This window comes from Mytilus galloprovincialis, chromosome 5, assembly GCF_965363235.1.
Source record: "Mytilus galloprovincialis chromosome 5, xbMytGall1.hap1.1, whole genome shotgun sequence".
In the NCBI taxonomy this organism is placed as follows: domain Eukaryota; kingdom Metazoa; phylum Mollusca; class Bivalvia; order Mytilida; family Mytilidae; genus Mytilus; species Mytilus galloprovincialis.
The window spans coordinates 75,455,422-75,471,479 of record NC_134842.1 but is presented as its reverse complement, the minus strand read 5'-3'; the positions used below and the strand labels follow the sequence as shown (position 1 = coordinate 75,471,479).

At 32.5% G+C, this 16,058-nt stretch overlaps 2 long non-coding RNA genes across 2 annotated transcripts; one reads left to right on the top strand and one right to left on the bottom strand.

The window, feature by feature from the left end:
• Positions 1 to 598: 598 nt before the first annotated feature.
• Positions 599 to 3,026, top strand: LOC143076422 (uncharacterized). The gene is made up of 2 exons (XR_012978641.1): positions 599 to 1,031; positions 1,528 to 3,026. It is a non-coding gene; the product is annotated as an uncharacterized LOC143076422 (long non-coding RNA).
• A 3,125-nt stretch (positions 3,027 to 6,151) lies between these two features.
• LOC143074727 (uncharacterized) lies at positions 6,152 to 8,723 on the bottom strand. Its single transcript, XR_012978037.1, has 3 exons — positions 8,352 to 8,723; positions 6,935 to 7,008; positions 6,152 to 6,299 (listed from the first exon to the last, which is right to left on the bottom strand). It is a non-coding gene; the product is annotated as an uncharacterized LOC143074727 (long non-coding RNA).
• Positions 8,724 to 16,058: the final 7,335 nt, after the last annotated feature.

The window sequence follows — 16,058 nt, the reverse complement described above, 5'->3', positions numbered from 1 at the left end:
ATTTATGATTATTGTTTAAAACTTTACACACTTCTTTGTTATATTAATCTAAAGATCTGTATACTTTTTGGTGATGATTCAAAATTTCATTTTTGAGTTATTGAGTATTTTGTAAAAAAGGGGGAGGGTTTTTTTACATGTCGTGCCGTATCTCAAAAACAATTTATTATTATTGCTTAAAACTTTACACACTTCTTTGTTATATTAATCTAAAGATCTGTATACTTTTTGGTGATGACTCAAAATTTTATTTTTGAGTTATTGAGTATTTTGTAAAAAAGGGGAGGTTTTTTTTACATGTCACGCCGTATCTCAAAAACAATTTATGATTATTGCTTGAAACTGTACACACTTCTTTGTTATACTAATTTAAAGATCTGTTTACTTTTTGGTTTGATTCAAAATTTTATTTTAGTGATATTTGTAAAAAAAAAAAAGGGTGTGGGGGGGGGGGGTGTGTGTTCACATGTCCCGCCGTGTCTCAAAAACAATATATGGTTATTGCTTAAAACTTCCTCAGAAACTATTTATGATTATTGCATAAAACTTCCACACAAGACGTCGGGCGTATCATGCGCTCATGGCGCAGCTGTTTATTTAACCAAGAAACATTTAAATTAGAAAATATATATTAAGGCTCTGAAAATAAGATGCTGTGACATCAATCTACTTCAATATAAAATAATATTGGCCATCGTGCTGCATCCCCAAAAAAAAGTAAAGGTCAATAAAGATTTGATAATGCCTTGATGTATTTTGTTATGGTGCTAAGTTAGTTGTACATTTGTGTATATGTTTATTTATTCGTTTGATAAGTCTGATATTAGTCTTAGTATCTTAGTATTTTCTAAATACTATTTTTACACTGTCTATAGCATTCCGAGTCTACTTTTTTTCAGGTGAAAATTACCGGTATTTATTTGTTTAGGTTTTATAAATAATGATTATGCATATTTCTTTCATGTTTACTGTCTGATTTGGGAAATGAGCGAGAAAACTAGAAAATCAAAATAAATTGAATGGTATAAAAAGTAAAATCACAAAAATACTGAACTTAGAGGAAGATCAATTGGGAAAGTCCATAATCACATGGCAAAATCAAATAACAAAACGCATCAAAAACGAATGGACAAGAACTGTCATATTCCTGACTTGGTACAGGCATTTTCAAATGTAGAAAATGGTGGATTAAACCTGGTTATATAGCGCTAACCCTCTCACTTTTGTAATGACAGTCTCATCAATTTCCGATATTTTTACATTGATGCGTTAAATAAACAGACACAATAAATATAATAGTCAAAATATGGGTACATCAGTCATCATCGTTTAACAATTTTAAAAGGAACAATTTAACAGAACACAAAAACATCTACTATCTACGAACACATTTATTGAGTGTCTGACGTCAGAAAATTTTATACGTCACATAAATTTGTCGTTCAATGTGCGTACAAACAATTTTAAAATTTTCATGGGAATGTTAGCATACAGGGTTAAAAAATCAAAAGTATGTAAGAATAAAAGATTGAAAGTTATTTTGATTTTCTTTTTTTTTCGTTTTCGATTTTTCTAATTTAAGAATTCCCACTTTAGTAAACAAACTGCTTAAAAATAATGGCATTTTATAAGATTGATTTTGCATTTGTTTTAGGAAAGGACTAGAAATTTCCTGACAAAAAAACAATATTTTGCTAGTTCAGTAAATATGATTCAAGAGTTATCTCCCTTGTTTGAAGACTCCTTTTATTTTAGCTCCCTTCTTCAAGATACATGAATTTGTTCTATTAAAAAAACATTGGGAGTTACTGCCCTTAGTAAGTCTAAGACCAAGCTGCATTTGTAGGAATATTTTTTATAATAATCTATTAAAATCCTCAGTTTTTGTCACATTTTCCTGTCATTAATTATGGAAAGCTATGTTCTAATCAACTTAATTATTTTAACCTTTAAAAATGCTGTGTGTCTTCAAAAAAATCAGTTTGATTAAAAGTAAGGAATATTTGGTGATTCTACTAAAGCAGAGTCGATCAAATTCAGTTTGATTTACTAGACACAATACAGTCAAATTATACCTATAGTATTGGGAATACAAAACAGCTTGATATTATAGTTTTATTCCTTCAAAAGAACTTCAATGTGTCAGAGATTTCGAGACATTTTCGGTAATATTTATTCTGTTGATATACATATATGTTATATCGGTAGATTCATATCATATGATTAGATTTTTATATGATTATATCCAGTTGACAACACTACATTAGGTTGACAACTAGATTAACATTTTGTTAGGTATATCCTTCGGCAAATATATCTCCTGGTACAGTATTGTAAATAAATGTATATGCCAAAATTGTACATTATTTTAAGGTGGTGAAAAGTAAGGTTATTTCAAGTGGAAAATTCTGTGATTAACGTCTAGAAAAATTATATTCAGTTGAAAAAAATTCCAAATTTTTGTCTAAATAATAATGAAATTTATTTTTTTGGCTTTTTAACAAAAAATATGATTTAAGTGCACTGATGAGTTTTTGTAGACGAAACATGTGTCTTGCGCAAATACAAAATTTCAATCCTGGTATCTATGATGAGTTTATTTGATATATATTGATTTGCACAATTTTGAATATTATGAAGTTAATTAGTTTTGAGTTTTAATGGCTGGACAGTTATAATTAGATGTAAGGTTTTTTCTCTAAAAAAATCAAACATTATTTTTTTTTTGTTTTATACTGACTAATAAACTTACATATCATGTTTCTGCTTTTGCCAAACAAATTTTTATTTTTTACCAGTAGGTTTAATTTGCCGAAGGTAGAAGGTATACAGCAAAGACTGTGATGAAAAAGGCATTTATTAATGTATTATTATAGGTTGTAAATGACTTGCCATAAAAGTGTATGAAAGTTATGTGTGTACATGTGTGAGCGCCTTATGTGTTGTGTATAAGCCTCTATAACAGTATTCTGTTATATATTGTGATATTTAACATCCATTCAAATATCATAAATTATTTTGATATGTTTATTTGTTATGTTTTCTTTTTTTGGCCCATATTTTACCAGATCGATGTTTAAGGTGGTACCTAACACTACAGGGAGATAACTCTGTAAAGTCAGCTAAACGTTTTAATTACGTTGTGTTGTAAAGGGAATAATAAGCTTCACAAAGATCAAAATTGGTGTTTGTCAAACTGCTATATAACCAGTATAATTTTTCTGACAAAACGGTTGGTTCAAAATTTTTGAAATTTTTATATTTTTGTTAAAGGGTCAAAGTGAATACTTTGTCAAAATTTTATCAAAATTAAACGATCCAAATAAATTTTTGTTAAAGTGTTAGGTACCACCTTAAAATGTTTGCTAATGTGTGTTTATTAAGATTGACATCTACTATCAATAGAGAGGCAGGGCTTCAGCTTGTATATATTATCCTTATTATTGTTATTGGAAGTTAAGCAATGTATACAAGTTGAAGCCCAACCTTTCAATTGATTGCAGATGTCAATCTTAATTAAAATGCTTGAGCAAACATTTATGCAAACAAAGCAAGCAAGCCAACCAAACCTTGCTAGCATTTGGAATACAGCTTTAAAAAAGAAATTTATATTCAACTACAAAGAAAACGGGATAATGGGCCAAATGAATAAAGAATACAGAAAATGGTAAAAAAAAGGACCTTACCAAGACCCTCGTTTGTTTTACTCGTATAATGGAGTTGCTAAGGGAATGATATTTTAGTTTATTTTTGTCAAGCCTGCAATTTTATTCACAGAAAGCTCGACAGGGATAGTGATCTGGCAGCTGCAGCAGTGGCTACCGCAGCAGCAGCAGCCTTAGCTAACTTCTTAAAAGCTTTATATTTTAGAAGGTTGAAGACCTGGATGCTTCATTCTTTGTATAAAGATACCTTATGTTACAAAGTTTCTGTCTGTCACATGGCTAATAACCTTTTGACCCCATTTTCAAGGTTCGTTGACTACTTGATTTTTTGTAATGTTAATTTCTCTCTTATTATGATTATCATATGATAACTATATTTGTCCTCATTCCAGTCAGACAGTTTTCACTTGATCTAGACATCATTTCATGGATCAGTGAACAAGGTGAAGCTTTATTATGGTCAAGTCCATAGCTCAGATACTATAAGCAATGCCAGGGTCTAGTATATGTGGTGCATGTATGATAGGTTGTAAGGTGGTCATGTCCAACTGGCAGGTGTCATCTGACCTTGACCTCATTTTCATGGTTCAGTGGTTAAAGTTAAGTTTTTGTGTTTTGGTCTTTTCTTCTTATACTATATTCAATAGGTTTACTATATTTGGTATATGAAAATATTATATGATTTACATGTCAGTCTTGTAGGTTATTTGACCTTGACCTCATTTTCAAGGTTCATTGCTCCGTGTTATTTTTTTGTGATTTGGTCTATTTTTCTTAAATTACCATCAATTATAGGTGAACTATATTTGTTGTTTAGAGGGATTGTAAGCTGTACATGTCTGCCTTGCATGGTTCATCTGACCTTGACCTAATGTTTATGGTTCATTGGCCAATGTTTAGTTAAAGTCTGTTTCTTCGAAACTATAATCAATAGGTCAACTACAGTCAATGTATTGAATGATTGTAAGGTGTACATGTATTTCTTGTTTGGTTTATATGACCTTGACCTCATTTTCTTGGATCATTTTAAGTTTATGTGATAGTTGTAGTCAAGCTTTATATTCAGGACTATCAACATCATATCAATGGTCAGTAAAAAAGGCGAGACATTTCAGTGTGAGCTGTCTTGTTTCAATCTGTCTTCATTACGTTGTTGCTTGAGGACTGTTACCTTGTTAATCATCATCTACATACCGTTAAGTACATAAACAATCTCAAAAATCTATAAGTCCCGTCACCTGACGATTTTGTCTGTAATATTTTCCACTGGACATATTTATCTTTATATTAATTAATACTTTAGAAGTATTGTAGAATTACATGACAACTGAGAAAAGTAAACAGCTGAGTTCAGTATCATATGTACATGGACATACATGTGATCTGAAAGAACACTCAAGTTTCTGCCTTGGAACAGGCACATTTCAATTGAAATGTTATCCAACAGTTACAAATATATGAACCCTGCTATGTATGTGGAAGTTTCTGATGCAAAACATTTTGATCACACACATCATGGCACATTACCTTCAAACTCCTAAATGTGGCATGTTAAATATACAAGTAGCAAATACCAATTTTGAAGTCTGCTTTGACCCAGTAGTCGGCAGTATAGTATTGAATCCATGACTTTCTGTACTTACCCATCCAAGTCACAATTTGTAAAAGTAAACCATACAAGGTCAAAGTAAGGTCTTCAACACGGAACATTGGTTCACACTCAACAACAAGCTATAAGGAGGGCCCCAAAAGTGTACAACCATTTAAAAAGGAAAAAAACGAGAAACACTTATGAACCTCGTCAACAAACGGCAAACACAGAACGTCGGGTTCCTGACTTAGCAATGTTATTGTTGCAACTCAAAATTCTTTGGTTCTAAATGTACTTTAGTGAAGTTTTTTTGTTAAATGTCTAACATAACTAAATACATGTGTTGGTTTCGAAGTTGAAGAAAAGCCTGAAAGGTACACAATTCATACTGCTCTAGTTATATGAAATTTACTCATTTGAATTTAACTTCATGTGAAGCTTAAAAATGGTATTTTATCAAAATCGACATTTTTCAGAAGAAACACAAATATTTCACCTTAGATTTACTCGACAAATGAATTCAGTACCTGATATTTTGTATAAACAGTTCTTGAAATACTCGGAGTAACTGGATTCGGTTCCTTATATTTTGTATAAACAGTTCTTGAAATACTCGGAGTAACTGGATTCAGTACCTTATATTTTGTATAAACAGTTCTTGAAATACTCGGAATAACTGGATTAGGTACCTGATATTTTGTATAAATAGCTCTTGCAATAATGTCACCATTGCCTCTTGCAAAAACTTGTTGACATACATGTACATATGATTTCAGTTTTACATGTTTTTTTCTGCTTTCCTGGTTTCCAATATATATATTGCATGATTCTTAGTATCAAAATAAGAATATATACGACTTTATAGTAGCCTTAAAGATAAACAAGTTCAGTGGATTTATTTCTTTTATTACTCATTTTTGGGACCATTGTTACTAACTGCATGATAAAAACAGAACACAAGGTTTTATACAGGTGTTGTTTTTATTTCTATGATGTATCATAGCTGTTTGATGTTGTAAAAACTGTGACCTGGACAACCTCTTCTACAAAACGAAAAAACAATATTTTAATATCGGTTCAAGCAAATTTTTTATACTTATAAGTTATAATAATGAAGTTAGAAAATATTTTCAATACGTTTTATATAAATCTTTTCACATACTACTGAAACTATTTACGTTTTAACTTGTTTGTACCAATTGTAAAATCAGTTCAACTTTTTGCTTTGGCATGGGACATTTTTTCTGTCCCCTAATCGTAAATACTTAGCAGTGAGCAGTTTAGGATTTCTGATCAAATCATGTGTCAAGAACAGTATGAACGCCGTCGCAGTTGAAATTTCAAATGACTTAGACATTCGGTTTTAATAGCATTGTATAGCCGATTCTGTAATTTTGATTGGTAGACAAGAACTATGAGGCATTCAAAATTATTGCTTTATTTGCAAATAAGATTTTATCCCTGCACGTTCTCTCTGTGAATTTTCCCCAAAAACAACAACATTAAATATATATTTTTTAAACAGCTAACCGAGTCCCCAAAAACATGTATATAATAAGTTATCAAAGTACCAGGATTATAATTTAATACGCCAGGCGCGCGTTTTGTTCACATGAGACTCCTCAGTGACTCTCGGATAACATAAAACGCGTATAAGGAGATAACTGTTGTTAATTACCTGTATTTATCTGTACTTTCAGCCGGCTGTTCTTCGCCTCTGTAATGCTCCACCAAGTACCAACCCAAGGCCCCCTGTAAATGTAAAAACATGTAAGAAGATGTGGTGTGAGTGCCAATGAGACAACTCTCTATCCAAGTCACAATATGTAAAAGTAAAGCATTATAGGTCATAGTACAGTCTTCCACACGGAGCATTGGTTAACACAAATATTACCAAAAAACGATGGTTCTAACTCCTTTAGACCTAAGATCAATTTGATTTATTTCGTTTTGGTCCATTTCAATTCTATGGCTCCTAAGTACAATACATACTTCAGTTTAAATTTTGCTGAGCGTTCCTGATGTAGGTGAATCGCCTCTGTCGGACGGACACACCAAATTGGATAAAAAGTGTTATTATTGATGTGTTACATGAATATCCAAATGCAATTGTTTCCGTCCACAATTGTACGAAAAATCACTGCAAGGCAACAAACCAGAATATGACCCAACCAACACTGACCATGAGACAACAGCCCGAGCTATGACACAAAACACATTAACCATGAAAGAAACAACACAGGCTATGAAATAACAACACTGAACGTAGGACATCAACCAAGGCTATGACTAAAACCATTCCAAAAAACATCTAGATGACACCAAACGATATCATACCAATGCACTATAGCAAACATTTAATTTATTGGACGATTTTATATAAAAAATCATACAAATCCTGAGAATATAGAATAAACTGCCTAAAATTAAAGAAAATAAAACAGAAAATAACCGTGTGCTTAAATATACAGAATAGTGCATAATGGACAAACAAATAAAGATTAGAAAAAAATTGTCTAAAAGATAAACAACACAAAAACCATATAAATTAACATGCTTAAAGAGCTCTCAGACTGTTTGTTTTTTTAACATTTGCGATTGATTTTGAAATTCAATTAGAAGAGGGTTTGACTTTAAAAAAACTGTCAAACAATATGAACGTGAAAATAAGATCCAATCATGGCAAAGTTTTGCTAAAAAAATTGACTACAGGTTATTAATTTTAAAATGGAAACAGACCGCGTTATTTCCTTCTTTTTCCGAAATCCGGTTGAAATCTTATGTTAGATATTATGGAAAGCAGTAGAAACCAAAAATGTTACTAGGTCTCGTTGGTTGATGTCATTAAGGATGTCTCCAAATCAAAAGTAAAATCACAAAATTGTCTAATCAAATGACAAAATTAAAAGCTCGAACACATCAAATGAATTAATAACAACTGTCATATTCCTTACTTGGTACAGGCATATTCTTATATAGAAAGTGGTGGATTGAACCTGGTTTTATAGCTAGCTAAACCTCTCACTTGTATGACAGTCGAATAAAATTCCATTATATTGAAAACTGATCTGAACTGAGAAAAAGTGATATCTTACCAGCTACTAGGTCTCGTTGATTGATGCCACCAAGCACGTTTCCAAATCCGCCAGAATTCTCGTGGTAATGTACATGTACATGATCTGCATCATCGTAATATCCGTCGTGAAATGGAGAAATTCCACCACCGAATTGACCGCCAAATCCGCCACCAAATTGTCCAAACCCACCGCCAAATTGTCCAAATCCACCGCCAAATTGTCCAAATCCGCCGCCAAATTGATTAAATCCGCCGTGTTGTGGATAATAGCAACTTGAAAGTGAAATAAAAACTGAGATATAAATGAAAATTATGAGACTTTTCATGCTTAAAATAACTGTGTATGGGTGAAAGTATCTAGTTAGTGTCCTTTCAGAATGTTAAGGATCAGAATGGTGTTATGTGTATTGCCTTAATCCTTATAAATGTCATCAGTTTGAGTAATCACTGACATCATACTTCCGATTTTTTATTGACAAAACCAGTGATTTCATGTTTATTACGAAGACTACATGACTGTTGTACTATTTTAGGAAGAGACTTATCAAATTCTACTACCAAAGAGTATGAAGTTTTTGGATGGGTACTTTACCTACAAGATGAATTATTCATAAATGACGCATTTTCTTTGCCTAGTCCGGTGATTGACCCCAAATCACATTGACCTAGGCGAGATCCGGATGGAACCGAACGTTAACACAAGATCATCACAGAGGGGGGTTACCTTGACTAAGAATAAACGATGATATAGGATAAACCAAATTGGGATGTTCGAATGGGTCGACGCGTTCAGAATAGTCACCAATCTTTGAATTATTTAGTGCAACTACATCATCTAGAAAGCAGAACGTGATGTTAAAGGATAATGCTAGCATCTTTTCATTCTTCCCATGGAAATGCCGAATTGTGGTTAAAAGACACGTCCTTTAAACTTAACTAAAAAAAAATCAATAGAAAAATCAAGCATCTTCATACTGCTAGTGTCAGAGATTTCTTAGTCTTAATAAGAGTGTTTTTTTTTTCAAGTAACATCTATCACTCCCTGACATACCTGTGTCTATGTTAGCCATTGGTTTTTTTATGAAACATATGGACCAAAACCTTAATATTTGTGTTTATGTAAGCTTATATAATCCAAACAGTTTGCCGATAAGTCAACGCTATTGCATATAATATGTATTAGTTTTTAAGTCTGTCTCATATCTTTACTTACATGTAGAAATTGACTATGAAGGTCGGTTGAGAACAAAAGTCTACGACAAAAAAGAAGATTTTAACTTCCAAATTGTGACCTTTCCATTTCTATGAAGCAGCCAACATTCCTGCAGCACCTGCATGGAAAGCCGTTCTCGTCCAAACTTTACTTAAACATTTTTTTGAAAATTTACATACTGAGATTTAAAAACCTAAAAACACACACCGAGAATTAAAATTTAGACACTGAGATTATATAATGGTGCATTGAGATGACCACTGAGATTACAAATAAATGAAAAACATACACTGAAAATTGAAAATTACACACTGTGAATTGAAAATTACACACTGTGAATTGAAAATTTCACACTGAGATTTCAAAAAGACACACTGAGGTGAAATTAAACTGTAAAAAACACATACTGATGATTTGAAATAACATACTGTGAATCTTAAAATAACACACTATGAATTTAAAATAACACACTGTTCATTTATATTACGCACTGAGTTGTGCGCACATATAGTTAACATAGGCCTACCTGTTGGAGTCCCTATGGTTGCCTATAATTGCTAGCATCCACTTTAGTTGAACATTAGGGGATAGTTGTCTCATTAGCAATCATACTACATCTCCTTATTTTTATATTAATCAAAATCTATTACAAGCGTAAGACAACTAGGGGACATAACTTGTTTGTCCCTTAATATGGTGCCAAATGTGTTATAAAAATATTAGAAATTGGTACAGGTTGGCTGTCACAGTGGCACACAGCTAAAAATGAAATCCTAGGGATGGGGGAAAAGGCTCTTGTCAGAAAACACTGTCACACATCCAAACATACCACCCACACTGATCTGTGTCCACACTTGTTATTCAATAAAAAAGAAAAGCAACACATGAACCCAAGACTGCGACTAGTCACCAATAACTGTTGCTAATTTTTTGTTTTCTTTTGAATTCAAATTATTGTCTGTGAATAGAATAAGATAACGATGATGTGAAAAACCTTTATCAAAAATATGCAATTGTGTGACGATTCTTGCAGAAATTAATTGAAAGCAATATTGGATAGCTGTGAATATAGAGGTGTTATATATACCGCTACTGTCTGAACATATATTTTAAGGCTCGACTTTTTTTATTAATTACTTCATAATTTTTTCATCATCCTATTGCAAACTCCAGTTTCTGCAAACCGGATGTTTAATGCAAATTGCACAATTCACTCGCAATATAAATTTAAGCACTCGGTCTGCTTTATAAACTGGATGCATTTATGCTACCCGTCATATCTTCATATTTTGTTTCCTGGACGCCTTCAACTATTCTGAACTTTTAACGGTATCTATACTCATGGCAGATGATGTATAGATACATTTAAAATCAAACTTACAGGTGAAGTGAAACCCTTGGGCATGCAACTTATACAAGGTGCCGTACAGGGGCCGTCTCAAAGCATGCATTATATATTAAACTGCGTTATCATTATAGTTGATATTTGAAAAAAATCATTCGCATTGTTAAAAACACATATGTAAAAAGGAAGATGTGGTATCATCGATTGCTAACTCTCCACAAGAGATCAAATGACACAGAAATTAACTTCTATAGGTCACCGCACGGCCTTCAACCATGGGCAACTCACATACCGCTTGTCAGATATAAAAGGCACTGAAATGACAAATGTTTTTCAAAGGGTATATAGGTTCTAACAAATGACCCACAATTCAGTGAAGTTTTTAACCAAGTGCCTAGTATAGCATATAAACGTAACAACATATAAAAGATTATCTTGCGAAATCAGGATAACATTTGAAAGACTTTTGAAATGGAACCCATATGCTTTAACAGTTTTAAGAAGACACTGTGACTAATAATCGTAAGCATAGGCAACACATGTTAAGTCTTGAAATTTATCACAAATTTTGTTTTAAGGAACCGCTTTGAAAAAAAGGATGTAAACATAGTTTTAAGGAAAACAGCTAGCTATAGGCCTGCATATGGAGGATTGCTGCTTTCAAGGAAGATACGAAACCAAGAACTCCAAATTAATGTATTCCCTTCGAAAATTAACCTACTAACACGAGTATCATGACCAGTGTCACATAGTGAGCAGGATCTGTTTACCTTCCGGACATCTGAGATCACCCCCAGGTTTTGTTGGGGTTGGTATTGCTAATTCTAGTTTTTTATGTTGTGTTTTGTCAGTTGGTTTGCCTCTCTTTTAAATGCTTTTCTATACTAAAGAACAGTAGTAATGCAATCTCTTTGTTCAATTACCAAAAGGTTTGAAAAAACAAAATTGGTGAAAAAACAAACTTTGACCAATGTCACTCGAGCATTAATTGGATGTTATGGTTTTCCTGCAAGAATGGACCTCTAGTGTGGGGAGTGAAATGACTTGACTGATTAATGTGCAATATATCTTGACATTATGAAAGAAAAGATATCATTTTAATTTTACTGTCTTGACATACAGATAGGCAATGTATCGATCTTCTTTTGGGTCTTACGGGAAGACCTTATTTTGAATACAATTTTGAACATAACATAGGATGAAAGATTATCATTAAAGATGTACTTTGGTGAGGTTTTGGAATTTGTGTCATATTTTCGGACTCCTTGGTGTTTTTCCCTATGAAACAAGGTAACATAGTTTGCCCCATAACACCCATTTATCTTTTCATTTAAGACTTTAAAAATTGCTTATAAAAGGTCATTTCCAAAATTTAAGCAGATTCTTGATTTTCTAATACCAACCCAAATATAAGGTAAAAGTCCGCGTCAGCCTTTTCCCGCCATATTTCAAAAATCAAATATGCTCCATTTAGCTTATTTTGATCCTTAACTAATGCTTTTCCGTCAAATAGCAACAAATTTAAATTCTCGATTTATTTAATTTCACCTCAGTACATCCTGAAACTACAGTTAGTAAGTTTCTTCATAACAAATTATTCCAGCACATTTTGTATGCGTAACGTCCAGTGACAAACATTACAATCATTTTCATAACAATATAGCAATATAAGACGGACACCTTTAAAAGATGTATGGATATTAATCAAAAGAATCATTTTATCAGACCGCACTAATCCTATAGCATCACACCATTGTTAGTGTTATCTTAGAGAGAAAATTTTGGCATGTTGCAAACTTGTCCAAGTATCACACCATTATTTGTCAAACGACTCATGTATTATTTTAGAGATACATTTGACATGTTTCACACTTATCTTAAAATCTCATCATTGTTCGTCGAACGACTCGGTGTGAACAAGGAGGTTATATTAAAAGGAGAGTGAACACTCTGCTTGATACAAAATTAACATCCCCAGGATAGCAGTTCGATCAGAGAAAAATGATAAAAATATAAAGAAACCGACATGTTTATCACCCACTTGACATGGCCCTCTGATGTACCAGGCTGTTACCGCGAGCAGTTCGGGCTAATAGATAAATCGCATATGTCACGTGGTTGTTATCAGTGAGTGGGTCATTAAAGTTCAGGTGTAATTTTGGTAACAATGCAGTATATAGGTGTTTATGATATGGAAAAAGATTGGACGCGCAATTTCAAAATCAATCGTCTGTCTACCGTGAAAAACGATAAAGATGGATATTAATCAAAAGAATCATTTTATCAGACCGCACTAATCCTATAGCATCACACCATTGTTAGTGTTATCTTAGAGAGAAAATTTTGGCATGTTGCAAACTTGTCCAAGTATCACACCATTATTTGTCAAACGACTCATGTATTATTTTAGAGATACATTTGACATGTTTCACACTTATCTTAAAATCTCATCATTGTTTGTCGAACGACTCGGTGTGAACAAGGAGGTTATATTAAAAGGAGAGTGAACACTCTGCTTGATACAAAATTAACATCCCCAGGATAGCAGTTCGATCAGAGAAAAATGATAAAAATATAAAGAAACCGACATGTTTATCACCCACTTGACATGGCCCTCTGATGTACCAGGCTGTTACGGCGAGCAGTTCGGGCTAATAGATAATTTCTAATATAACCTCCTTGGTGTGAACAAGTAATTCTTATGCTCTTACAAAGTATCTTTGGTATGGCAAGCCGTTCTCGTCAAAACTATGTTTAAACCATTTTTCGAGAAATTTACACACTGAGAATTATAAAAAAAAACACACTGAGATTTAAAAACTTCAAAACACACACTGAGAATTAAAAATTACACACTGAGAATTAAAAATTACACACTGAGAATTAAAAATTACACACTGAGATTTCATAACGACGCACTGAGATTACAAAAATTGAAAACACACACTGAGAATTTGAAATTACACACTGAGAATTTAAAATGACACACTGAGATTTGTGCGCACTTTTTATGCGCACATATCTAATTAGCATACTTAATCTGAATCTATTACAAGCTTAAAGCAACTAGGGGACAGAACTCGTTAGTCCTTCGATTTGGTTCCAAATTATTCATAAAAAAAACTAGAAATACAAGGACAAGAAAAATACCCGCTTATTCTTATTACAAAATATTTATACCAAATGGTGAAAACTTTATATTAAAATTATAAGAAAACTTGGAACAATTTGCACTGAAAAACAAATAATGCAGTGAAGTTTTTACTCAAGTGTCTATAATAGCATATAAACGTAACAAAAATATAAAAGCCTGATTAACTTGCGAAATCAGGGTAACAGTTGGAAGACTTTTTAAAAGGGACCCATGCTAAAACGGTTAAAAAATCCCGATACACTGGTAGTAATGATATGAATTATAGGCAACAAACTTGTGAATATGAGCGATGTTAAGTCATGAAATTTATTTCGAATGTTAATTGGTTGAAGGAATCGCATTTCACTATAATGACAAGAGTTTTTGAGATCAAGATATTAATCTGTTGAATTATTCATCTCATGAATATTCATTAGTAATTTGCATATTAATCTCAGTATGTATTTTTGAAATCTCAGTGTGTAATTAACAATTCTCAGTGTGTGTTTTTCAGTTTATTTATTCTCAGTGTGTCTTTTTGAAATCTCAGTGTGTTATTTTCAATTCTCAGTGTGTAATTTTCAATTCTCAGTGTGTAATTTTCAATTTTCAGTGTGTGTTTTTCATTTTTGTAATCTCAGTGCGTCTTTATGAAATCTCAGTGTGTAATTTTTAATTCTCAGTGTGTAATTTTTAATTCTCAGTGTGTGTTTTGAAGTTTTTAAATCTCAGTGTGTTTTTTTGTAATTCTCAGTGTGTAAATTTCTCGAAAAATGGTTTATTAAACATAGTTTTGACGAGAACGGCTTGCCATACTTTGGGTCACTTTACCGAGTGTAATAATTTGAGCTTGCTTGCATGTAATTCCTTCCCTTTGAGACATTCCTTTGTCTATTCTTCTTCGTAGTCACATTACTGTACGATAATATCTAGTGATTTTAATTTAACACCAGCAATACATTTAGATACAGGTTTGAATAATGATGATCTATACTGTAATATCAGGGTACACCTAAGCCCAGTTAAACATGTGCAGGTGCTCGTCCCGTCCCAAAACCATGCAAGTTGTTTATTGTCTTATAAAAGTCACATCTTACATGTTTTCCTTTTGTAAATAAAAAAAAACCAATAGAAATTTAGGCAGATCTAAGATCGTCACCATTATCAAGATCTAGAGCTTGACATGTACAGACAACTTATAGACACCTGACCACTATAGGTCTCTTAACTATCTGTGTGTTGCTTGTTTACCATGTCATTGATAAGAACTGTGTCCTATATCTCCTTTTTATATCACCTACCAAGACAGTAGACATTTTAAAACGACTTTCTATTTGCGACACTATGTGAATCAATGAACATGTATACAAAAGTCATACTGTTGAGTCATATGTTCATAAAGGTAAAATTTTAGCTGTATGAGACTTTTAACATTTTTATTTTTAAAAAGATTTGAATGCATAAAATTATTAAAAACAAGAATATATGTTTATATACTGGTGAGCATTTACTCAACACAGCATTCTTTGTGTCTTCTCTGTCTAAACTGCGGAAAGCCAGACATATATATATATAGTTATTGCTCTTCCGGCGTCGTCAGCTCGTCGCCCTCGTTGTCGCTAATTGTTAAGTTTTATGGATAAGTCACTTTCATATGAATTACTTGTAATAGATCATTGATATTTTCTATAAAGATGCATTACTATCAGAACATATCAGTTTGACAATTATTTCGAGGCCCTCTGTCTCTTAGGTAATTGTCAAGTGACTTTGAATGAATTACTAATGTTCATTGATAAGTTTTATGCGTTAGTTAGTTTGATAGCAACTACTTGTCATTCTATTAGATCAATGATAGTTTCTATACTATGAATATAAAAAAGAAGATGTGGTATGATTGCCAATGCGACAACTATCCACAAAAGACTAAAATGACACAGACATTAACAACTATTATAGGTCACCGTACGGCCTTCAACAATGAGCAAAGCCCATACCGCATAGTCAGGTATAATAGGCCCCGATAAGACAATGT